Consider the following 27,448-nt stretch of genomic DNA (forward strand, 5'->3'; position numbering starts at 1 on the left):
ATAACTCTATTCAGTTTTGCAAAATCCATCTTTTCCTTTCTAAATTTCATCCAACACTTTTGGATTCCTTTATTTAATATACATATCCTTACTTCTGTCTCTCTTTACTATGCTAGACAGACAGAATTTAAAGGAGGTGAGTGTCAGCGCTTTGACCAGCTACGGTAAAAGATTAAACTAAAAGCTTATGCCTCAACAGTTTAGTATTATATCCTCTGTGTTAAAGCAAATCAGCATTATGGAATTCCTTTCATATATCAAGATAAATTGAATTCCCCATTTTTTTTTACTTCTCATAAATAATTTGTCAGGCATCATTTTTTCATGTAACGTTATTCTTTTTCTTCCACTGCATTTGCCTTCAAAGCAAAAAATCAATGATAGCAGCTAAAATTGCAGTTAACATTTCAAATTCTCTTGTTTTTGCCAACCCACTTCTGTTTTTCCCATATTCCTATTTGAGAAGTTATCTATTAAAAAGTCTCCAAGATGTTCCAATAAGAGATATTTCTACTCTAATTTATGGATATTTTGATTCCTATTTCTATATTGACTTCCTAGATTGTGTTCCTAACACAAGTTGCATTTTCCCTGCCATCTGCAGTTTTAAATATCCCGTAGAATAAAATACCCTCCACCAGGTTTTAAATCAAAATTACCTCCAGTAGCCAATTACTGGCAATCAGTGCTATCTAATTAATTCATTATGGCAGCGTTGTGTGTTCTCCCTATGTTTTTATTAAATAATTAAAGTTTATAAATCCCATCTCTTTATGTCATTCTTTTTGGTTACAGTCTATAGAAGTGGCCCCAAACTTTTTATGTCACGTCCCACCCTACCCCGTCTGTGACCCGTCCCCATGGAGCCATGGTTGGAAGCCAGGCCAGGAGTGGAGCCATGGCTCCTGGGGGTGTGTGGACAGGGATAAGGGGGCTGAGGTTGGGGCCAGTGCCGCAGCTGGTCCAGGAGCCAGGGGCTGTGCCAGAGCTGCAGTGGGAGTTGGGTCTGGGGCCAGGAGCAGAGCGGCCTCCAGGTGCAGAGGCTGGGGATGCGGCTGGGGCCAGGGCCAGGAGTGGAGCCATGGCCAGGCTATGGTCAGGACTGGCAGCCGGGGCTGCAACCGGGTGTGGAGCCACAGCCAGACCGGGATCCAAGGTCTGGGGCCAGTGCTCGGAGCAGAGCTGTGGCCTGGTGCCAGGGCCGTGGCTGGGCCAGAGCAGAACTGGGGGCAGAGCAGGGATGGGTGGCAGTCCCTCCCTGCTCCCCATGGGGGCTGGCCTTGGTGCTACCACACCCCCAAAATGTTCCTCCGTGACCCCTTGTGGGGTGTGCCCCAGTTTCAAGACCACTGGGGTATAGTGCGTCAAGAGGTTTTTAGTCCTGTGTTATGGTAATAAACATTTTTATTGTTCAGTGCTTCATAGTTAATGATCTATATATAAATTATATACAATCCTCCAACATACAGTTTGAAGCTGGCAGAAATATAATTGTAGCCACCTTGCATTAAGCTCGTTGATAATTTACCATTATTTCCATTTTAGACAACCATAAGTAATAAAATACCAATACAACTTCTTAAGTGAATTTCTGTGGCTTAGACTACTTGCAACAAAACCAGTTGGCTAGGGAGGTAGGGAGCTGAGACTTCTACTTTTATGACAAACTCTGTTTATTTATGGTTACCTCTTGCTTTTAACCCCAAGCCTGCACCATTTGTCCCTCTGCATGTGTCTGTCCCTTCTATCCATTGTGCACTATCTATAAGCTTTCTGGGGGAGGCACTGTCTTTTTTTGTTAGCTCTTTGTACAGTGTCTAGCACAATGGAAGCCTGATCCTATTTGCGATTCCTAGTTCCCGCTGTAATACAAACTATAAATAATGTAGTGCAATATGTGCTGCAGCTAACAGGGATGTAAATCAGGGAAGAATTTGGCCTATACAATTTGTGTGTGTAGTTAAGTGTAAGTGAGTCTCTGATCATGTGGTTCTGGCAGCAAGTACTTACTGCTCTTTATCTCATTACCTAGTGCAGTGCAGGAAAGTGTCTCTTTTCATGCTTTTATATATATAAAAATCATGCATTTTTATTTAGCCATAAATTATTCTCCATGCTTTTCCCAAATATTTGGTCTTAGCAACAATTTAAGGAAATGTTGCTTTTTAACAATCCCACAATAATATTCATTCTTATTCTGTATTCTTATGTTTCTAAAACATTTGTAATTTACCCTTGACAGGGTAGCAGTCCTGATTTGTGCCTTTCTTAGACCACTCCCACACCATTGTAATCCAGCTCTCATGGAGCTTCAGAAGAAATCTATTCAACATCCCATAGCAGGGTTCTTAAACCACAACAAAAACCACATTTCAACCCATTCTGTCAGACCTTCACTGGTTTCCAGATTGCAACAAAATTCATTTTAAGGGGCTTTATACAATCCCTCCTCCCCTTTCCTTACTTTACTACCATATGTTTCTACCTTCTCACTTTTAATCAACCTCACAATATACTCTGAACAATCAAAATCCAAATTGTTGTTTGGCTGTTCAGTCATACAGAAGGTTGGTTGGGGTCCCTCACTGATGCAGTTTTCACCATTATTGTATATAGAGAGCATTTTCTGAAACAATAAGTCTCCATGACTTCAGCTAAATTGACAGTTTGATTTTCAGCTTGATATTGATCTGATATCAAATTATATTTCTATGATGTGAGACACTTTATTGTAAAGTATGTCAATGGAAAGCAATGTACTGGGCTGTTTATTTATTGGTACAGTTAAAACAATCCATAATATGAGAAGGGGTGAAGGGGGAGAGAGTGAAGAGAAGGAGGCCAAGGACTGCCCAAAGGAGGCAAGAGGAAAGGACTAGAGAGATGTTCAGCAGAAAATATTGGAAATGATTCCTAAATATAGCAACTACATATGCACCACCCTTAGCACTATCACAGAAACAATAAATCAGTCAAGGAAGCATTTTGAACAACATTGAATCAATTGAGAAATTTTGTTATGAAGAACAGACACTGTAATGTTAGAGCATCCTATTTAATGAATGCTTTGAAGTATAGTTACATGTGAAGACACAAACAGCTTACTACTTGGCATTGATAGTAAATATACTTTATCCTGAATGACTGCGGGGGTTGTGTGGCAGAGGGATTAAGATAATTGGCAAGACTCAAAAGTAGCAAATCTCCAGGATCAGACAGAATTCAAGACAGGGTACTTAAAGGACAGCAGAGTGTTTACCAACAACAGAGAGCTTTCAGGAAGGAGCTTTGCTGATTTTTCATAAATTGTGCATTCACAAATAAGCATTACTTTCTCCATTCAGGCTGTTTTTTCTAATACAATCTATATACACAATCTGCATTATATAATAAGTGCTTCTGAATATTAGCGTCTAAAGCACACGATAAAACACAAAATACTTACCAGACTAATTTAAAAAAGAGTCTTGCCAAATCTAACAAACAAGAGGGAGTACTTTGTGTGGTCTTGGCTAAATTGCTTTGCTGCTTTAAACATATATTTTATTGCAACACCTGATAAATATTATGATTTTGTTATATTAATAGCAATATAGACATGGAGCAAAAAACAAAGTAAGAAGAATCTTAACATTATGGAGCACTTAATAATTATCACTTAATCAGTTCCCTGCCATTGTTGGGGACTCTGCCATTGGTGCACTTTGCTCCCTCATATTCTCTTCCAGTGAGCTGTAATACTTTGGTCTCATTTCAGTTGATGGGTTTAGAGCAGTAGTGGGCAACCTGTGGCCCACAGCCCGTCAGGCTAGCGGGCCGCGAGACCATTTGTTTACATTGACCGCCCACAGACACGGCCACCCGCAGCTCCCAGTGGCAGAGGTTCCCAGTTCCCAGCCAATGGAAGCTGCAGGAAGCGGCGTCCAGCATGTCCCTGCAGCCTGCGTCGCTTTCTGTAGCTCCCATTGGCCGGAAACGGCAAACTATGGCCACTGGGAGCTGCGGGCAGCTGTACCTGCGGACGGTCAACATCCGCAAAATGTCTCGTGGCCTGCCAGTGGATTACCCTGATGGGCCGCATGTGGCCCCCTGCCTGCAGGTTGCCCACCACTTGTTTAGAGGGTGAGTGTGGAGTGGTGTTGATGGCCAGTAATATATAGGGGGTCAGACTAGATGATCTGGTTTTCCCTTCTGGCCTTAAACTCTGATGGTATGACTCCATGATTCTATTCTGTAAATATGTCAGGGCTCAACCTCCTGGAGAGAACAATAAATTAAAGAAACTGAAAAGAAGTCTGAAAAAATCCACAAAATTTAGTCAGCCTCTCATGAGAATATTGTGTTCCTAATGAAAAACTATAGTATAGATAATGATTAGGTAGTTGGCAAGTTGTGATGACCACTACTACAGCAATATAGCTGTTCCAGTACACCAAGGACCACATGCTGTGCCTGCAACAGACCAGAACCAGACTTCTCCCTCCTCAGAGCAGTGTTGCTCTAAGGTGCAGTGCTACAGCACACTTCCCCTTGCTCAGGGCTCATGGCAAACCCGTGATTTAGTAGTAAATTAATAATACAGTTTACAATTTTGTGAGGTGTGCAAGTACATGTCCATGTAGCACAAAATAGTTACAGGACGGTAGAAGAAATTAATTATTTTCAGACATGGAATGTTGTTGCCTTTAATATGTAAAAATAGAAGCTCCAACTTAGTTTATATAAAATGGCATGTAAATCAGTGTACTTGTTTCACGAAAGCCTTGGCCTCTAACTAATTGGCCATTTTTTGCTTGTGATCTGATTGCACCTAAAGCTGCCACTGGTTTGATGAGTGGAGCAAACCTAATAGTCATACACAGGCACCAATGGGAGTTTGGCATTAATTGTGAAATAATATTTCCAGCATATATTTCCAGTGGTTCTGCTCTAAACTCTCATTATGTTTGCGACATAAATTCAGGTTGTTCAAACTGCTCATACTGAAGTCCTAAACTGTATGAAGGTGGTTTCATGCCTAGGTCACATTTGTACACTATATGTGGCCTGATTCTTCAACATCTTTCCATTCGTGTAGTCATCTACACTTGTGCAAAATGAATGTAAAACCCCACCAAATCAAAATGGTGTAACTGACAAAGGGTGACACAGCAGAAAAATAAGGTGTTTTTTAAAATTTAAAAATATTATATACAAGTCTACTTTTTAAATCAATGTTGAAAGCATGTTCTTTTACTGGATTTTTTTCAAGTGAAGAAATGAGCAAGCGTATCTGTTTGTTTTCCATTTTCACAGAGCATGCATTGCAAACTTCCATCCTCAAGTGAGACTTATGACTGAACACAGTACTAATATGTTAGCTATGTCATATCTTTACCAATCTGTTATGATAATTCAATCCGCGATGACTCCAGCCATCCCTCATTCAAATCAAGAAAAAGAAGCAAGAACTGTATTGTTAAGAGAGCTCTGATTTACATTTACCACTGAGAGTTTTCTATAATGGCTACTTATCCATGATGGCTTATATATAATCAAAACATTTCTAAGGCAAGCCCATAATCCTTGGCTCTCTTTTATTATATTGTGCATCCAATAAAACACACACACAAACAACTGACTTTAATATCCCAATATTGATGGTGCATTACATCTGGCATAGCATTTTCATAACAACGTAGAAAATATGAGTTACTGGGTTGTAATTTCCTATTTATCCAAATGTGAATGTCTGTGGAAAGTTTGGTAAAATTAGGTTTGACCATTCCTGAGATGTCTGACCATGAAAAACAACAACAAAAACCCAGGTGTTTTAAACTTGTTTAAGGATCAGAGCTACAATCCTCTGCTGGAAGAACTCCCACTGTTAGCAATGGGAATTCAGCACAGGGGACCTGACATCTAAACCTGCAAGCTATTCCACAAAGTGATGAGCATCTCCAGTTCTCAGTGGTGCTCAATGCCTGGTGGGATCAAACTTTGAATGCCTCAAACACTCATGAAAATCAACAAATAGTTTATTGTTTTTAAAATGTCAAGCCTTTTCATGGCATTATTCCTCAAAGAAGTCAACTTCCTTTACTATGCACCATCATTTTCTTTCCAAATTAATACACTTTATTGATTTTTGATCACATAAAATATTCAGATAAAAGCTCCAGCAAAACTTTTCAGGCACGATCAGCTGGGGCTGTCTTTGAATTAGAATAGCGTTACAATATACCATTATCATTAACAATATAGCAACTAGTCAAGAGACAAAAAATAAAGCCTAAAAAGAAAAGGATCACATAGTAAAGAAAATAGACAAGTAAGAATTTAGATCTCTGGATTTTGACGGATTTTGTAATTGATGAAGCCAAAGCTGACTTCAGCTTTGCAAAATGTTGTGGGATTCTTAGCATGAGTGAACAAGAGTAAGCATGATACCATTCTAATATAAAGTTTTGTGCTAACATTATATATGATGTGTAATACATATTAACATAGGCATTGGCTAGCCAGCCCCTTCTTAGCCACACGATTATTATTAAATCAGGATGGCACTTTTTCTAAATTGATATATGAGACAGATATAAGAGCATTTGTGTGAGATTTATGTTGTTTTAGCAAACTGAGTAAGCATCCATAAATAATTAAAGCTATTACTCCTTGAACTGGAATAGGAATTAATACAGTGTGACCCACAATGTTACATACTTGAGGAGATAAAACAGAAATTTGGAGTAGTGACACTACAAGTAGGTTTACAAACATATTTTTATAGTTAGATGCTACACAGTACCATTTATCCATAATATAGGTTACCCTTACAGATAGTTGTTGCCAATTGGTGAGCTTCAAAGGACAGAGACAGAAGTCTAGTTTTTCTGTCTCATTGTACAGGTCGAGGCCGTCATGACCACATATTTGAGTTGCAATGTCAAAAACATTGCATTTAGATATATATTGATATCCCTTAATGGAACAGCAAGCCATCATCTTAGTGTTTGCACAACATGCCTCAGGTGGCACGGGACCAGGATTTATCAGTGAACTTGATGGGGAGTGCGACGTGAACATGTGTGGATCCCAAAGGTTTGTGTTGGTCAGTAATGCACAAGTAGATGAGGTACATCCAGCCGTTCCTTGTAGATGCTGTCTTCCAGGAAACCTACCGAATAGACAGTAGCCAACATATTAAATTTTGAGGAGTCAGGATCCAATAGGGTTAAAGATACTGCAGATGAAATATATATGGTATCCAGCACTGAGCACACTTGTATTAGAACATAAGTATGGCCATACTAGGTAAGACCAATGGTCCACCTAGCCAGTATCCTGTCTTCCAACAGGGGCCAATAACATATACCTCAATTAGGATGTGGTGTTACTTAAATTCTGAATGGTGCTAATGTAATTTGCCTACATGATTTAACTCATTGTCAATTTACAACAGCCTCTATTATACACAGAGGACATGTCATTCTGCTAATTGCTTATCATTAATAAGATCCGGCAACTTCCCCCTTTTTCAATATTTCTAATGAACTATTGTTATGGTAGCTAATACATAACTCTTTTAACCAGTGCAAATAATTGTTCTACCCAAACAATTTTCCCTTGTTTTGTTCTATTTTATGATTAATTTATTCATTTTTACTTGTGTTTGGTTAAACAATTTAGCAAACTTGACTTGTTCAGCTGTTGGATTTTGTGCATGTTCCTAGTAAAATGGTATTATATCTATTAACAATGACACATTTTCTTTTACACAATAAACAAATTCAGCCATATTTCAGTGATAGAGACTTAAAGTGACAGATATATACATAAACTCACTTTGCTTCATAATATACAGTTTAAATAATAGACCTAGCCCGGTTAGTGGTCTTTATAATGTCTCTATAGCTGATTGCTTTAACTATGTCAAAATTGAGGGCACCTTTCAGTAACTTGAGAGTAAAAAAAAAACATAAACAAGAAAGGAGAATTGTAATTATCTCAAAACCAAGCATTACATCTGCAAGAAATACCAAGTTAAGGTTACGACTAAAAGACGTCCAGACCTTTTTTTAAATATGGACATGCTCTGTTAAGGCACTAAAAAAATCTTAACTCTGACATGTAGTGACATCATTACATAATCACAACTAAGGCACTTTTTTCGTCCCAGATTGGATGAATCTGATATTTAAAGGCACATTAAGTTTGGTTTGTTTGTGAGGGCAAGGTGTTCATTTTTTCCCCTCTCATGGTGTTCACATTGGTGCTACATTATTAAATAAACCAGTTTTTAAATTCATTTTATATATATAGTACGGCTGTCGATTAATCACAGTTAACTCACACAATTAATTCAAAATAATTAATCATGATTTAAAAAATTAATCGTGATTAATCACAGTTTTAATTGCACTGTTAAATAACAGAATACCAATTGAAATGTATTAAATATTTTGGATTTTTTCTACATTTTCATATATATTGTATTCTGTGTTGTAATTGAAATCAAAGTGTATATTATTTTTGCTTACAAATATTTGCACTGTAAAAATGATAAACAAAAGAAATAGTATTTTTCAATTCACCTCATATAAGTACTGTAGTGCAAGTTTGTTGTGACAGTGAAACTTACAAATATGGGGTGGGGGGGAGGTTGTTACATGACTGCACTCAAAAAAAAAACAATGTAAAACTTCAGAGCCTACAAGTCCACTCAGTCCTAATTCTCGTTCAGTCAATCACCTGTTTACATTTCCAGGAGATAATGCTTCCCTCTTCTTATTTACAATATTATCCGAAAGTGAGAACAGGCATTTGTATGGCACTTTTGTAGCCAGCATTGCAAGGTATTTACGTGCCAGATAAGCTAAAGATTCGTATGCCCCTTCATGCTTTGGCCACCATTCCAGAGGACATACTTCCATGCTGATGACGCTCATTAAAAAAAATAAGTGTTAATTAAATTTCTAACTGAACTCTTTGAGGCAAAATTGTATGTCCCCTGCTCTGTTTTACCTGCAGTCTGGCATATAGTTCTTTTTATAGCAGTCTCAGATGATGACCCAGCACGAGTTGTTCATTTTAAGAACACTTTCACTGCAGATTTGACAAAAAGTAAAGAAGGTACCAATGTGTGATTTCTAAATATAGCTACAGCACTTGACCCAAGGTTTAAGAATCTGAAGTGCCTTCCAAAATCTGAGAGGGATGAGGTGTGGAGCTTGCTTTCAGAAGTCTTAAAAGAGCACTCCGATGAGGAAACTACAGAACCCGAACCACCAAAAAAGAAAATCAACTTTCTGCTGGTGGCATCTGACTCAGATAATGAAAATGAACATGCGTTGGTTCGCACTGCTTTGGATTGTTATCGAGCAGAACCCATCATCAGCATGGACACATGTCTTCTGGAATGGTGGTTTAAGCATGAAGGGACATGTGAATCTTAGCACATCTGGCACGTAAATATCTTGCAATGCCGGCTACAACAGTGCCACAAGAACGCCTGTTCTCACTTTCAGGTGACATTGTAAACAAGAAGCGGGCAGCATTATCTCTTGCAAATGTAAACAAAATTGTTTGTCTGAGCGATTGGCTGAACAAGAAGTAGGACTGAGTGGACTTGCAGGCTCTAAAATTTTACATGTTTTATTTTTGAATGCAGGTTGTTTTGTACATAATTCTACATTTGTAAGTTCAACTTTCATGATAAAGAGATTGCATTACAGTACTTGTATTAGGTGAATTGAAAAATACTATTTCTTTTGTTTTTTTTACAGTGCAAATACTTGTAATCAAAAATATAAAGTGAGAACTGTACACTTTGTATTCTGTGTTATACTTGAAATCAATATATTTGAAAATGTAGAAAAAATATTTAAATACATGGTATTCTATTGTTTAAAAGGCGATTAATCATGCGATTAATTTTTTTAATCGCTTGACAGGCCTAATATATACTATTTAACAGATTTATCTGTAAAGTCTCAGAACATTTATTCTGTACAAAAGGAGTGAGCACTATACTTCTGGGACAGATAAAGTATTTTTTATACCTAACAAAGAGGTTGAATCCCTGCATTATGTGCAAAATGAAATTCAGCTTTAACTATGGAGCTCCAACCAATGCCTCCCAGATTGTGCAATCAGTCATAGTCTCCTTTTTTTTTTTTTTTTTTCAAAATAAGGAAAACAGGGCTGTAGAACTGTAGAACCTCAGATTAAGAGTCAGATACTCAATCACCTGAGCTATGCTGGTGCCAGCACAGATAGCGGCCATCTCTGCATGGGAAAATGCAGCTAAATGTATTGCCAAAGTCTCCTCCAGACCCCAAACCCAACATAGTGCCAGTACAGGAGTGCCTCTGAGATGTCAGAGAGAAGAAGACAATCAGCTTTCACTGCCTTTTGTGAGGGAGGAACTTTGACTGGACAGCACAGGAATGAGGAAATTCCTACCTCATGCATGGCTGTGTGATGGCTGCCTCTGCAACCTGCCCCTTCTCTGGTTCTGCTTAGCCATTGGCTGGGTAAGGGGGAACAGGACCAGCTGATTGGTTTCTGGGGACACCCCTTTGCCTGTCTGAGCCAAACCCCAGGTTTGCAAAAACCTCTTATCTTCAGTTAGCTCAGGCATGACTGGAACCAGGAAACAGATTGGCTGTACTGGAAGTCTCTGGGGAACAGAGCAAGCACTTGGCAGTTTGGTAGTACCAAGGGCTGGGAGTATTGCCACATATGGGGCAAGGCATGGTTGAGGTACAATAAGGTGTTTTAAAAGAGAGCGGTGGGTGGGGGGTTATGGAGAAAGAAAAACAAGGCTTTCTCACTTGAATGCTTAATTCCACAATTTTTTAGTGCTAGCAGTATTGAAAACTCAGATAGCAAGAGAGAGTGACAAGTTGAATGTATATTTTGATTTTAAGGAAGGAAAATGTTTTTGCTTCTTTTGTAGATACATGCACACACATAAGCTTCAAGGCTGGTACTATTTGTGTTTGCTTTAACAGATGGACCACTGTGCTGGGATCAGCTCTCCCCTCTGCTGCTCTTATTCAAGGTTGAGATACAGCCACCTGATGTCTTGATTATTCATCTGGGTGAAAGTGACCCAGGGAATTGCACTGTATTAAATTTAAGAATTAAGATATAAAGGGATATGGACTTACTAACAATTATGACCTCACACATGATTGGTTTGGCCAGAGTTGCTCACAAGATGAGTTTGGCAGGGTAGCCACCGAACCAGCCTGGGTTGACTGGCCTCAGAAAAATGTGAACCGAGAGGTAGCCAGGATAATTTTGGGAGTTATGGGGACAGTGATAACACATAGGGACATCCAATACAATGGTCCTGAGCTCTTTAGGGAGGATGAAATGCATCTGTCAGATGCTGGGGTTGACATTTGGCTTTCTGACATTAGGGATTAGGTCAGGCAGGAGATGAGTACCAGGCATTGTGGGTCCAGGGTGCATCCACGCTAATAGCTAGTGCTCCCAGTGGCTGGTGTCCAGTGTAGGGAAAGGCAAAAAAGGACAGCTCCTATAGGTAAATGAGAACTGGGATTGTGCAGTTGGACCTTGAACTTATGGAGGGAGGACCTGATGTCTTTGCGGACTAAGGTGCCCTCCAGCCTTATGGGCTCTAGCACTCCATCCCAGTTACACAGGGGGAAAGAGGTTTCATAAATGAACTTAGTTTGTAGATAGACTGAGAAGGACCTACCCCAAGTTATTGTTTGGTTTGTGGTGAAAGTCCTGTAACCTGGACTGAAACCAATTAAATGCCTGTTATGTGAGTGCTGAGGTAGGTAATGTAGGGCCCCTTCCCAAAGTATAATTAACAAAGTTGCACCCTGCTGTTTCAACCCATGCCCTGTGTCTGTCAATCATTTGCCTGCTTGTCTTGGTCAATGTCATAGAATCAGGAATTTCTTCCTTCTACTTTTCTCAAACCAGATGGCTGAGTCTGAGTCCTGCCACTCATAAGAAAAGGGTATGATGACAGCCATACTTTTTTGCAATTTAATGGCAACTGTTTGAGGCATAAGTAGGCTTCAGCTGTGATGTGACCTCCACTAGCATAGTTTTCCTGTGGTTTTTGTCCTTTTATCTTTTCATTGTCTATTAATTTCTTTTTAGTTTACTAAACACTTTAGAGATGTAATTGTCCCACCTATCAGGTGAATTAGATATATTACCTGCAGTCTTTAAAACACACAAAGCCACAAAGTTGGATCTTTTATCAAATAAACCAGTCCAATACTTCCAGCAAATACTCCTATGTTCAGTGAGATATTTTACTAGGAAAAGAATATTTAAGAAATATAAATTTCAGTATCACAACTCGAGATTCTTGGCCTCCTCAAAACTATCAACAGCACTTCTTAATGTCTGAAAAAAATACAATGAACACAATAAAAATTCTATTTCCAATTTCAGTTTGAAGATGGCATCTCAGACCATCAAGATCTTTTAAAACATCTATTTGGTTAACTATGAGTGAAAAACAAAGAACAGTAGCTAAAATTCTGTCTCCGCAAAAGTGAATGGAAGTTTTGCCACTGGCTTGCATGGGGTCAGGATTTCATGCAGTGTAAAGGACTACACTGAAACGCTGCATGAGAACTTTTCACATCCTGTTTCCCATTTTGAAAGACCTATATACAACTCAAACCAGAGCTCCAGTCCTTCAGTAGGATCCATATCCAGGAAAATCTATATGTCTGCTCAGAGTCTAACTAACTGTATGGTTATTACATTCATAGAATTAAGGTTTCATGCCCACAGATTTGGGCCTATACTAATTATATATGGAAAATTATGTGAGCTTCCCGCCCCCCAAAAACTAAAATTAAAACTCCAATCCTGCAAACAATGGTACACAGGAGTAACCCATTAAAGTAAATGTTTTTGGTTCTGACTAATAACTTTTATAAAAATCTTGCTTGGAGGTTACTTGCGGAAGTAATATGAACTATTAAAGGGATATTTTATTGAAGAAAAATCTTAATTGATGTTTAATTATTCATTTAATTTATATGGTAAAGGTATAATTAACCATATTATTAAGGCACTTAGTTAATTTAAGGCAAATTTTGCCATTCTTGCTTAACTGAGTATTACCTTACTCTACAAGTGGTTGTGTGTATTATTTAGCCAAAGTAATGATATCAGAATCTGGCCATTAGATAATTAATATTAAAATTAATCATTAAATAAATTTTTTTAACTTGAGCAAATCTTTTTTTTAAAAAACCCAACCCATTATAACTGTAAAAATAGTCAGAAAGATTCCTCATGGGCGGTATTTTCAACCCTGAATCTCTGCGTGTAACCTCTTTCTCTGCACGTTCACCTATTGATTTCAGTTAGACTATTCAAGAAGTAAGTTACTACACACTGTGAAGTGACATATGAGTAAAGTTATGTGTAATTGTTTCTAGAGTGGGCCCTAAGACATATCAATGCTTCTCCAACTGTTCCATAGCAGGACCTCTTACTTCAACTATCTCAACCCCACACTACCATTGGCAATATGAGAAGGACATGATGGTTGCATTTGTGAAATCTCTGGGGGTTTGACCCTTTGGTTGAGCACCCATGACTTAGCTCAGGGATTGGCAACCTTTGGCACACGGCCCATCAGGGAAATCCGCTGGCAGGCCGGGACGGTTTGTTTACCTGCAGCGTCCGCAGGTTCGGCCAATCGCAGCTACCACTGGCCACGGTTCACTGTTCCAAACCAATGGGGGCTGCGGGAAGCAGTGCAGGCCGAGGGATGTGCTGGCTTGGAACGGTGAACCGCGGCCAGTGGGAGCTGCGATCGGCCAAACCTGCAGACGCTGCAGGTAAACAAACCATCCTGTCCCGCCAGCAGATTTCCCTGACATGACGCGTGCCAAAAATTGCCGATCCCTGACTTAGCTCATTACTATGGAACTGGATGTAAAGTTTCAGTGTGAATATACTAGTAAATCCCATCGTTCTTACAATGCCAATTTTGTTAAAAGAATATTAAATCTGTAATTTTTCTTTTAAAGCCTGAAGAAACTAAAAACAAATAGAAAAAAAAAATCAAACCTGTCTTATTTGTCAGGGTTGGCCAAGGAAACCTTGTGATCCATGACCTTCATGAGCTGAGTAAGACTGCATATTTTCCTTGCTGAGCCTAAGGCAAAGCTGGATATTCTCTCGGTTCCCCTTTCCTCTTCTGGTTTTTATGTTAAATTGCTACAATATATTATGTTCAATGACACCTGAGACTTGAATAGTGGATTCTTAATGTCTACAGAGGGAAATAGATATGTAGAGAATAATAAAAAAAACCACAGTTCAATATACTAAGCATAATATTCAAACAATTACATAGAGAAATTAAAAAGCCAGACAATTAAATTTCTCTATTTAAAAATGCAGAGACACAATGATTTATTATTTATTTATTTCTCCGGTTAGTCCACTTAAATTTTGTTTAGGAGATTGGCAATGGGAAACTAATGAAGTAAAGTCTAAGACGTGTTTGAGTGCATGTTCCTACACTAAAGAGGTATTGTAGAATTCTGCTACCAATAAAGACAATAGCAAAGCGTCCATTGACTTCAGTGGAAGGAGGACCTGGTCCATAATCTTACTGATCTGTCTGGATATATTTTCATGGAAAATTAAATTTTAATAATATCCTTGCTTCACTTTTATCACCAAACTGGAGTGCAGCTGTTCAGTGTTTTGTGTCAGAGCGAGAGATTTCTCTGCCACCAGTTTTTCTCCATAGACTAAGCTAATTAAATACAATGGAACAGAGATTTCAACCCTAATAAATCTGCCTGTGTGTTAAGATACTGTGTCACTTTGGTACTTCTTTCAATAAAGTCAGGAGGGATTGATCCTAAAGACTTTTTAATCAGTGTTCATGACATTAGTAATATTTTTTCAATCCTGCCCTATTAAATGGATTGCTTAAACATGAACATCTACTACACTATATTAAGCAACATGAGCTGGATGGTCAGCACATAAAACTGACAGACTGTAGTATAAAATTCACTTAATTTTTTTTCTTGGAAGTGTCACAAGAGAGACTGATTTCACTGCTGCAGTGCCTAATAGATCATGACATTTTACCACAGTGTATAGCTGAAAATGTGATGCCCAAAAAGGATGTACACCATTTTTTCCTCCTTGCTGATTTTACAAAATGCCATTCAAAACACAGTGCAGAAAGTCCATGTTTGTCCTTTGTTATAACTCAGTCAGTTTCACATTTATGATTTGATTGTATGTAACTTTCACTCTGGTAAAGAGACAGCTGTATGCACACTATTATGATATGATACCTCAAGGCCCTGATTTTACAAACACTTCTGCATGTGCTTAACTTTCAGCATGGCAAGTAATCCCATTGACTTCAATGAGGGAAGTGACAGTGCCTACATTTAAGTACGTGCATGAATAAACCTTTTCAAGATTGGGGACTAATTCTACAAATTCACAGAATGCTTTCATTATGTTTCATCAATTCAAATTGTATCAGGTCGATGAAATGCATATGTTATTATGTATGTTAATTAAAAGTTTGCCTTTCAGATATTCCCAAATAAACCTGAATCAAGATTTTTTTTTTCCAAAGGCCCTTATTCTACAAACTGCTCCACAGTAGGGCAGACTTTACTTGCAGAGTCTCATTCACAGAATAGAAACCAAAAAGGTTAATCCAGCACCAAAACACAGTTATCTTTTGGAACGCCGTAAGTGTAAGTCCTGAGTTTTCTATTGTTCTTATTTTATTAATCAAGCATTGTGCTGTGTGCCTGGAAGGTACAGTAGCAAGAAGGTCTGAATAAAAATTCACACAGCTGAAGTGATGTTATTAACAGTTCTTCTGTTATCCTGTAGGTCACTTCATTTAGAGGACAAAGCTGTAAATCTAGTCAGAATCCCTCAGATGCTAAGTCAAAGGTTAAAACAGGCTATGGAAAATAAATGGCTAAACTGCTCCTGTGGGAGCTTTCTGTGTACAGTATGAGTTTCTACGGCTACCACTGAGCCAGTTCCTGAGTTTAATCCTAATATATTATGCTACATTACCTATAATTTGGCTTGGCAGAATGTGATTTTTATTTAATAATTTTGACAGATAATATCAATGTTTATTTTTAAACTTTTTTCAATTTTTATCCATTTTAAATTTTCACAGCTATGGGAAATTAGGGGGAGGTCAGACAATGGGAAGAGTTAGACCATAACTATTTCATGACAGTAGACACTGAAATTCAACAAGTTAAAGCTTTATACTTGTTAAGACACATTGTCAATATCACGTCAAAATATACAAAGTAAATATCCTTAAATCAGTCTCCAATAAGTTCTCAAGAAGCATTTTTCTTATGTTGCTTATCTGTCACTTTTGATTATCATTGATGGAAATATTTTTATAGGTTTGTGTGTACAGTGAAATTGATGTTTACTGACATTTACTGATAAATCTAATCCTTTCAAGCCTACCTATGATTTATTATGCCAAGCTAGTGTATTTGCATGGCCTCCTCACCCATTATGATATTGCATCTTTTTTTTTTACTTTACTTGCCTTACTTTACAAGTGGACTTTTAAGGTGTCTTATAAGCTGCATGAACTGTCAGATTTATGTATGTGACTAGCACTTACACAGCAGATAAACCAACATATCCCCCTGACCTTGGCAGCTTCAATGACAATTTTCTTTACATGAAAATAAAATATGTTGGAATAATTTCTATGAAGTAGTGTACTATAACCCATAGCAAAAAGGAGAAAAGCAGGTGTTTCTGCCCTTAAACAAATTTGTTGGGGACAAATGCCAGCTTACGACAAGGGAAAACTATAATTAATATTATTGTTGATTTATTTATATAGTATCATAGAGGTGCATGGAATGTTTTAAGCAAAGAGAAACACAGACAGGAAAATTAGATTCTGTTCTCTACTACATTGGTATGAATTTGGAACAGCTCTATTATCAAGATCTATATCACTAAATGAAATCAGACTTCAGCCCATGTAGCTTACAAAAAAAAATAGTCCCTGATCCTATGAACACCATATTATTATGGTGCCTAAAGGCACCTACTAAAAACTGGAACCCCAATGTGCTAAGTGCTATGCAACCACATAAGAGGTAGTCTCTTCCCCCAAGACTTTACAATGGAAAGAGAGAAGATAGACAAAGTGAGGAAGAAAGGAAATATTGTTATTCCCATTTTGCAGCTGAGTGGCACAGAGAAAAGTGAGGCATGCATAAATAAGTAGCTTGATTAGGCAAGGTTATGATCACGCTGGTCTGATCCAGTGAACTACTTAAGCTCATGCCTATCTTTAATTACTTCCAATGAATACTCCCATTAAAATCCACTGCGTAAGGTGGCTCATGATACAGCCCTAATGGTGAAATCCATTCCACTTGCACACAGACCAAGTGAATTTGATCCTCCCAACACAGCAGCAGTGACCAAGTGGGGATGACATGCACATTATTTGGGGGCACAGATCATGTGGCCTCTTCCCGGGAATATCCAGAGCACACACCCATCATGGCCTATGCAAGGTGGGCAAAGAGATCCTTTGAGTGGCACACAGGGAATACACAAGTATGACTGCATGTCTGTCACACCCAGCTCTACCCACATAGCACCATGACAGGATGAAGTGAGGCAGAGGGCAGAGCTAACAAGTGAGATTAGAAATATGCAGGAAATAGCAACATGAAATAAAGTTAATTTTGTAAAAATGCAAACTAATATACATGGGGAAAAACAATCTATAAAACCTCTACAAAATGGAAGAGAGAAGCATCAGTTCTGAAAGGTCTACACTTTGGAGGAATATAGTAAATTAGACATTTGATAGACAAAGCTATATGATGATAAAACAAATCAGTGATTTTTTTCACTGTATATGTAAATATAATAATGTATTATATCACAAGGCAGGAATGCTATAGTCCCTGTCTAGAAGTTTCTGCTGTGAAAGTAACTGGTATCTACTACATCCATTTCAGAGTGTCATATTAGTAAAAAATATTGAACAATTAGAAAGAGTTAACGGAAAAGATTCATAAATGACCAGGTAGATGAAAACACTGACTGAAAGGAAAATTAAAAGAGCTCACCATAAATAGTTTGACTAAAAGTCTGATCCAAAGACCACTGCAGTAAATGGGAGTCTGTGGCCTCCAGTAGAATTAGGATCAGGGGCTATAAGGCATGCAAAGGCACATCATAACATTTGAAGAGTTTGATTTCTAAATATGGAGATGTATAATTTAGTGTGGTCCGTATATCCATTTTGGCCCAAGTTTCATTGACTTTCTCCTAAGAGCTTAAGTCACTTTCGGGAATGGAATTTAGGCTCCTCAGACACTTAGGTGCGTTTGAAAATTTTACCCAGCATCCAACTGCAACATGCATTCCTCAGTTTATTCATTCATGGTGGCACTTCTGAAATGTTGGGATGTCAGTCTAAAAAAATGGGTAACATTTGCTTGCTCCTTAAATAAATTGAACAATGTTGGAACAAGATTATATCGGTCACAGATGAAAATACTATATTTATATCTCATTGTATCTATTCATCATTGTACAGGGATGAATTGTCAAGGGAGTATCATAAATCCACATAATGTTCTTGGATGCTATATTTTCCATTTAGATCTCTGATTTAGCTGAGATTCGTTAAAATCACATATTGCCAGAAAAATTCCCTAGCTGCAGGAATTGAAGTGTGAAATTTATTCCATTTAAGGTTGGCACTAACATATTCAGATTTACATTTTTGGGTGATATAGTGCAGTTGTTTGGAGCTGATTCACTGCTAAGAGCATTTGCTTGAAAACAGTGCAATAAGTGTTAATGGGTTAGGTGTGTTAGATTAAATAAATTTGGCCCTAGACAAAGTGAACTATGTCTCCGAGAGTGTAAAGGGAGAATTCTTTCTTGAATATTCCTTGATATGACAAGGCCATTTGCTGAAACTTCCTATGGCAAGAAAGATTCTTTTATCATTCCCTTCTATATGGGATAAGGGTTTTTATAATTGTGTATGTGAACGTTTTTTGTTCACAAAGAAGTAGAAGGAAGTGGTGGCTCTGCTAATTTATTAAAGATAAATCTTGTGATGTAAGTTTTGGACTGGGACTTCAGAGACCTGAGTCCAATTCCTGGCATCTCTACAGACTTCCCATGTGACCTTGGAAAAGTCCCTCAATCACTAAGTGTCTCAGTTTCCCGTCTCCTGCTTGTATTTTGTATCCCTTTTTTGCACTCTTTATCTGTTTTGTCAATTTAAAATGTAGGTGCTTGAGGACAAGGACTGACTGTTACTATGAGTTTGTACATTTCTTAGCACATTGGACTCCTTATGTAGGTTAGGATCTTTAGTCAAAAGTGGAACCTTTATTCACTACTGCAGTACAAGTAATAAAACAAATAATAGAGAAGGAGGGAAATAGAACTCAGTGAGAAATAAATAAAATCTTGAACAGGAGATGGGAAGGGGACCTCCATGGGTACATCTACACTGCATGCAACTGGCAGTGCCATGTAGGATATGTGTAGTGACATGTTGCAGTGAAAAGCAGTCTGTGTCCACACTGCGGTGTGTAGGTAAAAGCAACTGGAACGGGGGAGACAGTGGGAGTGGGCTACAGGAGCAGGACACTACACTACTTAAAATATTAGCGTAGATGTGGGAGGTACTCTATGGGGGTGTAGCGAGCCAAATAGCGTACATACCCTAAGGTTCTGGTGTGTCTGTACTCTACTCACCTAAGCAGTCCCTCACTGTCTACATGAATATTTATACCCGTGCTAGTGGTGTGCACAGTGTATGTACTCTCCATGCTGCCATAAGAGTTGTGCAATGTTAGGCAAACCCTGTGTGAGAATGTGAATTTGAGAGAACTGCGACTATATAAGTTAAAGATCAAAATCAGATGTTGTCTCAAGTTAACGTACATACAGCTACAAAAGCTTTCATGTAGCTAAACAACAACAAAGAGAAGGAAAATGGCAAATCTAGGTTGACAAACAAAAATATTCCCCCCAAAAGAATATGCTCAGCAAAGTCTGAGAACTGGTAACTTGGGGAAATACCCAATTTTCAGAGAAAGACACATCTCTACTTTATATTTGACCGTCTTTGAGGTGTTGCCCACTGAACCACAGAGGGAGCCAATCCAGTTCCTAAGGACCAAAACAAGATGTGGGTGACCAAGACAAGGCCTGTAGGAAGAAGAACCCTGAATACCCTCTGTCTCCAGCCCAACTGCTGTTTGCCTTTGTGCCAATGACAAGTGTCTCTGGAGGGCTCACATGAAGTATATCAACACATAGACATATATTCAAGTAAACATGTCTAGGTGTAACACATCTTGCTCAGACTCAAGTAACGTTTGGTAAAACAAAACAAAGCAAAACCACTACACTACACTACACACAGCAACTCCACTTCCTCAGTTGAACTCTTACAGTTTTCAGAATCAATGAGAGAGTGCATAAAGTAGTGCTTATGTTTAATCCAGCTGATTTGTTGAAATAACTCAAAAAGTATTTTTTTTTTACATTTTAATAGTCACTTGGTTATTGGTATTTAAGTCTGTTAAGATGAGATCCCTTCATCCAACAATTATACTGACTTCATAATTCATGTAATATGTGATGTAACTCATGGGTGCAGGATGGTTGATTTTGCAATATGAAGACTGCTTTTATTAAATTATCTTTATTGAGGATTTGCCTTTTTATTTCTTGCTGTCTGGTGAGTGTTAATAAAGATAGAACCTTCTGTCTTGAATTAATATTCAGAAAATTTGTGCTGGGTATGCTGGTGGTCTGTGGTATGCAGGATGTCATATTACATGATATGGTGGTCCCTCGTAACCTTGAACTCCACGACTCTAATTTGGGCTTCACTGCAGAGAAATCAGCCTACTGATAAAACTCTTCAAAATTTAATAAGACTTTGTTTAGTTTAGTTCCCAAGTAACCTCCAGCACCTATTCCATTCACTTCTGGTCAAATCTCCCCCCCCCCACCCCCCCACTCCCTTTGGGTCCCTCCCAACACAATGGTGAAGATGTGCATGTCTGGAGAGGTTTCATCTATAATGGAGGAGAAGAACACACTAGTCAATCTTCAGTTAGATCAAAGGTTGATGTCAGCTTCTTAAACACATAAATAAAGCCAAATTTCAGAAATGAATGGTGCATATCTATGTGAGATTCACTGCTATGCAAAAAGCTAGCACAATGTCTTTGCACCTCTGAAGACCCACTTAAGCAATATGTTGAGGTCTTCAGTGAGACTTTCGTGGTATATATGCTTTGTGCAGCCTGGGGTGTGGTGATTTTCTCCCATTTCTAAGTATTATTTTTCTAATATCTACACAAACTTTATGAGAGACACAAGGCAAATGAGGTATGATATTTTATTGGACTAACTTCTGTTGGTGAAAGGAAAAAGCTTTTGAGATTCAAAGAGCTCTTCTTCAGGTCTGGAGAAAGTAATCAAAGTGTCTGAGCTAAATACAAGGTGGGACAGATTGTTAAGCATAAGGATTAAACATGTGCTGTGGGATACCACTTAAAATGAAGTGGGACATAAAGTATTAACAGGCAGCATGGCATGTTATACATTATTGTAATGAGACATAAAACCAGTGGCTCTGTAAAGTTCATGTTTTTTACTGTCCTGCAGAGTTATGAATTTAAGGTCCCAGGTTTGTCTTTTAAAAGTGTGCATATTTATGTTTAACAATCATATTTAGCTCTGACACTCTGGTTACTGTCTCCAGACCAGAGGAAGAGCTCTATGAAGCTAAAAAAGCTTTTCCCTTCCCCCATAGAAGTCGGTTCAATAAAAGATAATGCCTCACTTAACTTGTCTTTCTTATATCCTGGGACCAACATGGATACAACTACACTACAGACCACAAAGTTTATGTCAGGCAGTATGCAACACATACTTTCTGACTTGAAAAAAAAGCAAAGTGAAATAAAATTTCTCAGTCTCCAGAACCTTTTAGAGCTAGTAAAGAACTAATCAGCTCATATTGATAGTATGGCCCAATATCCTGCTGCTTAATGACTAAGTCTGGTAGATTTCCACTTTATCAATCAAGACAAGGTAGTAAAAAAATAAAATAAAACAACTTTGGTTTTGCTTTGTGTCACCGGGTTTCTACAATTGGAAAATGCTATGAAAAATGTGACTCTAAATACATGAGAAACTAAAATTGTAAGTAGTTAACTGTTATTATCATAGTACATTTAGTAGACAAATGAAAACTTTGATCAGTTAAATGTAACAGAGGGCCCTGTAATTTATGGACAAATCCTGAGATGCTGAAGGCTGTGGTGTATTCCTGAAAATTCCCATTTATGTTAATGAGAGTTGCAGCTGCCCAGCAGGTGCTCACGATTTCCTAGGATTCAGCCCTTAATTAATATCTTGGACTATTTACTCCAATACACTTTAGTAAACCACCGAGTGCATAGGAAAAGGTACTACTGAACGGCTTTTAGATTATGATATTTTGTGGACAGGAATGGAATAAAACTTTTAATTACCTTGTTTTCCAGATGCTGTCGTATCAACGAATTTAAGAGATGGGGAAAGTAAGTCTGTAAGTTTGTTTACAGATGAAGATTTGCTTCAGACTACTGAGATTATTAACATTTTATTCCATATCCAGTCAGGATCCAAATATAGACAGCAATGCACAGAGTTTGGTATCTGACTCCTAGGTGTCCTAAATTATTTACTTATAGATGGAAGCTGCACTGTCAGACAGACTTGGAATCTCAAATGGAAGGTATTCTGCTGACATATCAGTCCTGGGCTAGGCATATTTTTTTTTAAATGTTCAACCTAACAAATCAGAGTCTTTCCCTCTGATTTATTTCTGGAAGGTCAGCCCGGTAAAGTCATTCTTAAACTCTTCAAATGAGGAAAATACTTTCTGGTGCAACTTCTCTGCTTCACATCTTTCTCTTTGCATTTGTCAGGGTGAAAAAGTATCCCAAAGTTCTTAGCTGGGGAATAACTCTGGTTTGGAGCGGTCCACAGCAAATGGATTCTGGCCAAGACAAGTAACTGAAACAACAGAAAGGATGTGGAAAAATTGGAGAGAGTCCAGTGGGAGGGCAATGAAAATGATCAGGGGGCTGGGGCACATGACTTATGAGGAGAGGCTGAAGGAACTGGGATTATTTAGTCTGCAGAAGAGAAGAGTATGGGGGGATTTGATAGCAGCCTTCAACTACCTGAAGGGGGGTTCCACAGAGGATGGAGATCAGCTGTTCTCAGTAGTGGCAGATGACAGAACAAGAAGCAATGGTCTCAAGTTGCAGTGTGGAAGGTCTAGGTTGGATATTAGGAAACACTATTTCACTAGGAAGGTGGTGAAGCACTGGAATGGGTTACCTAGGGAAGTGGTGGAATCGTCATCCTTAGAGGTTTTTAAGGCCCAGCTTGACTAAGCCCTGGCTGGGATGATTTAGTTGGGGTTGGTCCTGCTTTGAGCAGGGGGTTGGACTAGATGACCTCCTGAGGTCTCTTCCAACCCAAATCTTCTATGTTTCTATGTGTTGTCTTGGCAACTATACTGTTTTTGCTTTTTTCCACAGTTGTCTGGAACCTTCTGTAACTTGTTTACTATATTCCTCCCCCTTTCCCTGTCTCCCCCCCCCCTCCCGCTGGTTCTAACTAGTCTCACCCTGTTTTATAATGTAACCTTCTGTACAACCTAGCAGGCCCTGGACAATTTAGAGTTAGACTAACCCCTTTTAACAGTCTCCATTGGTTGAAAAAACACACCCACAATTGTTTCAATTCAGTCAAAGTACTCTTGAATTGCTTGCTGACACTAAGCTCTCACACAGCTGTACCCATGAGTAACACTTCCTATCATCTCCAGTTGGCTAGGGGAGACAGCGTCATCCTGGTAGATGATGAGTTGACCTAAGTTATTCACACCTCTGTCACCTTTTGGCTGAACTACATCAATGTGATATACCAGGACATGAAGCTTTCAGCACTCAGGAAACTCCAACTAGCAGAGAACACTATAGTGCATCTCCTCAGCAACACAAGGTACCACAAGCAGATCAATCCTGCTGTCCAGTCTCTAAATTAGCTGCCCATAATATATCCAATCAAGTTCAAGGTCTTGGTTCTTATTAGTTATTATTAATTATTATTATTATCATTATTACTACTACTACATCTAGGATCCCCAGTCCTGGACCAAGATACCATTGTCCTAGTTGCTGCACAAACACAAAACAAAGAAAAACAGTTCCTGCCCCCAAAAACTTATCTTCAAGGTGCTCCATGAACAGAATAAAGCTCCAGGTGAATAATGTGGCTGAAAACTTTGCTACACAGGCACAATGGGATTCTCTACAATACGGGTGAAGGAGACAGAGCATTTGAGAAGGAGACAGGTTCATTCCAAGAATGTGGAATGAACTACCCCAGGAACTAAGGACCATTTCAAATCTCACTGTCTACGGCTTCAAGGCACATTTGTTTGACCTTCCCTTCTCTAACATAAATACATAGCAACATGTGTGTGTACATATATACACATATATTAACAAAGCACCAAAAAAAAAGCCCTACCAATATAGTCCACTGCACACACCTCTTTCTCTGGGGAGAGGATGAGAGAACAAACAACATGTGACAGATGCATATTCGCATTGCCTAATGCACTATGGGAAAGCAGTTAGATATTATGGTGATGAGTGTGGTATAAGAACCCATAGAGAAGGGAAGAGAAGAGAAAAGAAAAGAAGAGAAGATCTGTACAGCTAGCACAGCCAGCTACTACACCTGCTTCCACACAGCTCCTAGTGCAGGGAGTTGACAAGGTAGTGCTGGTGGTGAATGAGTGCAATGTGCTCTGGTGATCCTCATCTCACAGATGGTCCTTTGTGGGCCATTTCCAACTGGCATATGTAAGAGCACCTCCCAGAGTCGGGTAGAAAATCAGGGAACTGTATCTGGCTCACTGATAGCCCCCCTTCTCTGATGTGCTCAGGAGAGGCTGGTTACAGCAGAGTATCTGGTCTTTTTACTACAAGGAGAAAAGTGAATGATTGACATATCTCCACTTCTGTCACTATCCTTCCAAGTATTTCTAGTGCATCCATCACTATGGAATCAACACATGTGCCCTAATTCTTCAATGAAAACTATTCCATTTCCCTTTTGTGTGGCTATGTTGTTGCACACAGCCCTCTTCCAATTGTGCAGAATATTTAAAAGAAAAGTGGCAGAGTTCCAGCTACCTAGAGAGCAAAGAAGACTGGAGATTTGTGAGTTTCATGATGGGTTCCATCCTTATGAAAAGCAGTTGAGTGTGCTGGAGCAGCCCCAGTGAACAACGCTTATGTGAAAAGAGTGTTCAGGGTTATATTGGGGGGCAAAGAAAGAAAACCTGCACAAGGCTGAATGAAATTGAATGCAAATAGAATTAGTGAAGGTTGAAATATACATATGCATGAACATGCAGATGAAGTGTGGTGGATTCTTTAAACACATTCAGACAAACAAGAGGCAACCAGCTGCTGCTAAATCATCCTTGAAGTATTCCTTCCCAGAAAAGTCTCCTTCACTTCATGTGAGTAAATTCTGATTGCTTCACAGGGCTCTTTACCTTTCTGGTCTTTTAATCAATTTTTTAGTAGAAAACCATTCAATGTATTCTAGATATTTATTGCACAAAATATTTATTCTGGTTTATTTATGATATATTTATTTTACAGGGCTTCTTTTAGATGAAAACTGAGTATGGTCGACACAATAGAAGGATCCACTTATCAATAGATGTACTATGTCTAGGGCTAAATTCATCCTGGGGTAACGCCATTGACCACAGTAGAGTTACACCAGGCATGAATTTGGACCTTGAATTTAATAAATGACTTGATACAGTGCCTACTTGAAAAAAATATTCAAATTAGTTTTGATTCTCTCTACATTATTATTATTTATTATTTGTATAAGGCTAGTACTAAGAGATACTAACTGAAATAGGGCTGCTATTTTGTTAGGTTCTGTTCAAACATATAATAAGAGAAAGGAGACTTGAGGAGCTCGGTTTGTTCACCTTAACCAAAAGAAGGCTGAGGGGGGATATGATTGCTCTCTTTAAATATATCAGAGGGATAAATACCAGGGAGGGAGAGGAATTATTTCAGCTCAGTACTAATGTGGACACGAGAACAAATGGATATAAACTGGCCGTCGGGAAGTTTAGGCTTGAAATTAGACGAAGGTTTCTAACCATCAGAGGGGTGAAGTTCTGGAACAGCCTTCCGAGGGAAACAGTGGGGGCAAAAGACCACTCTGGCTTTAAGATTAAGCTTGATAAGTTTATGGAGGGGATGGTTTGATAAGATAACGTGATCTTAGTCAATAGGTCAATAACGTGCCATCGCTGGTAATTAGTAACAATGGTCAATGATGGGATATTAAAAGTTACCACAGAGAACTTTTTCCTGAGGGTCTGGCTGGAGAATCTTGCCCGCATGCTCGAGGTTCAACTGATCGCCATATTTGGGGTCGGGAAGGAATTTTCCTTCAGGGTAGATTGGCAGAGGCCTGGAAGTTTTTCGCCTTCCTCCGCAGCATGGGGCAGGGGTCGCTTGCTGGAGGATTCTCTGTGACTCTGCGACTTGAAGTCTTTAAATCATGATTTGGGGACTTCAACAGCTGAGTCAAGGGAGAGAATTATTCCAGGAGTGGGTGGGTCAGCTTTTGTGGCCTGCATCACGCGGGAGGTCAGACTAGATGATCATAATGGTCCCTTGTCTATGAGTCTCTTCCCCAAATAACTGACATTCCAAATAGCAAGACAGATGACGAGTGAGAAGGGAAACAGAGGTACTGTGAATTGTCCTGGGCCACATAGCAGATCAGTTCCTAAATTGGGACTACAACATAGGCTTCTTCAGTCCCAGCTCAGTGTGTGATATCTTTTGGATCACAGTGATGCTTTCTTATTGACTAAAGGCCAGTAAAAGGGGTAGTTAAAATGGTTGTGGTGAAATATTAGTGCATTCTGTAGGGATCAATGTAAAGCCCATTTTATATATATATATTAAAGATCTGGAATTAAAAATAAATAGAACATGCATAACATTAATGGATGATGCTTGAAAACCAAGATTGCCAAAGAGAGATCATCGGGCAATATGGGAGAGAAAACGGAGAATGACTTGACAAGAAATGTTATGGCTTAATGAGGTTAGGGATTACAAATTCATGAACAATGGTCTATCTCCATGAAGACCTGTATACTTCATCATTATGTGACTCTGAGTTCCTCAGAACCAAAAAGTAGTCTGAAGGAAATTCAATTCCCCCCTACCGCATCTATATGTAAGTAAATGGGGGGATGGTTTGTGAGGAAAGATAAAAAGCC

Source organism: Terrapene carolina, unplaced genomic scaffold (genome assembly GCF_002925995.2).
Source record: "Terrapene carolina triunguis isolate 2854851 unplaced genomic scaffold, T_m_triunguis-2.0 Scaffold18, whole genome shotgun sequence".
Lineage (NCBI taxonomy): Eukaryota > Metazoa > Chordata > Testudines > Emydidae > Terrapene > Terrapene triunguis.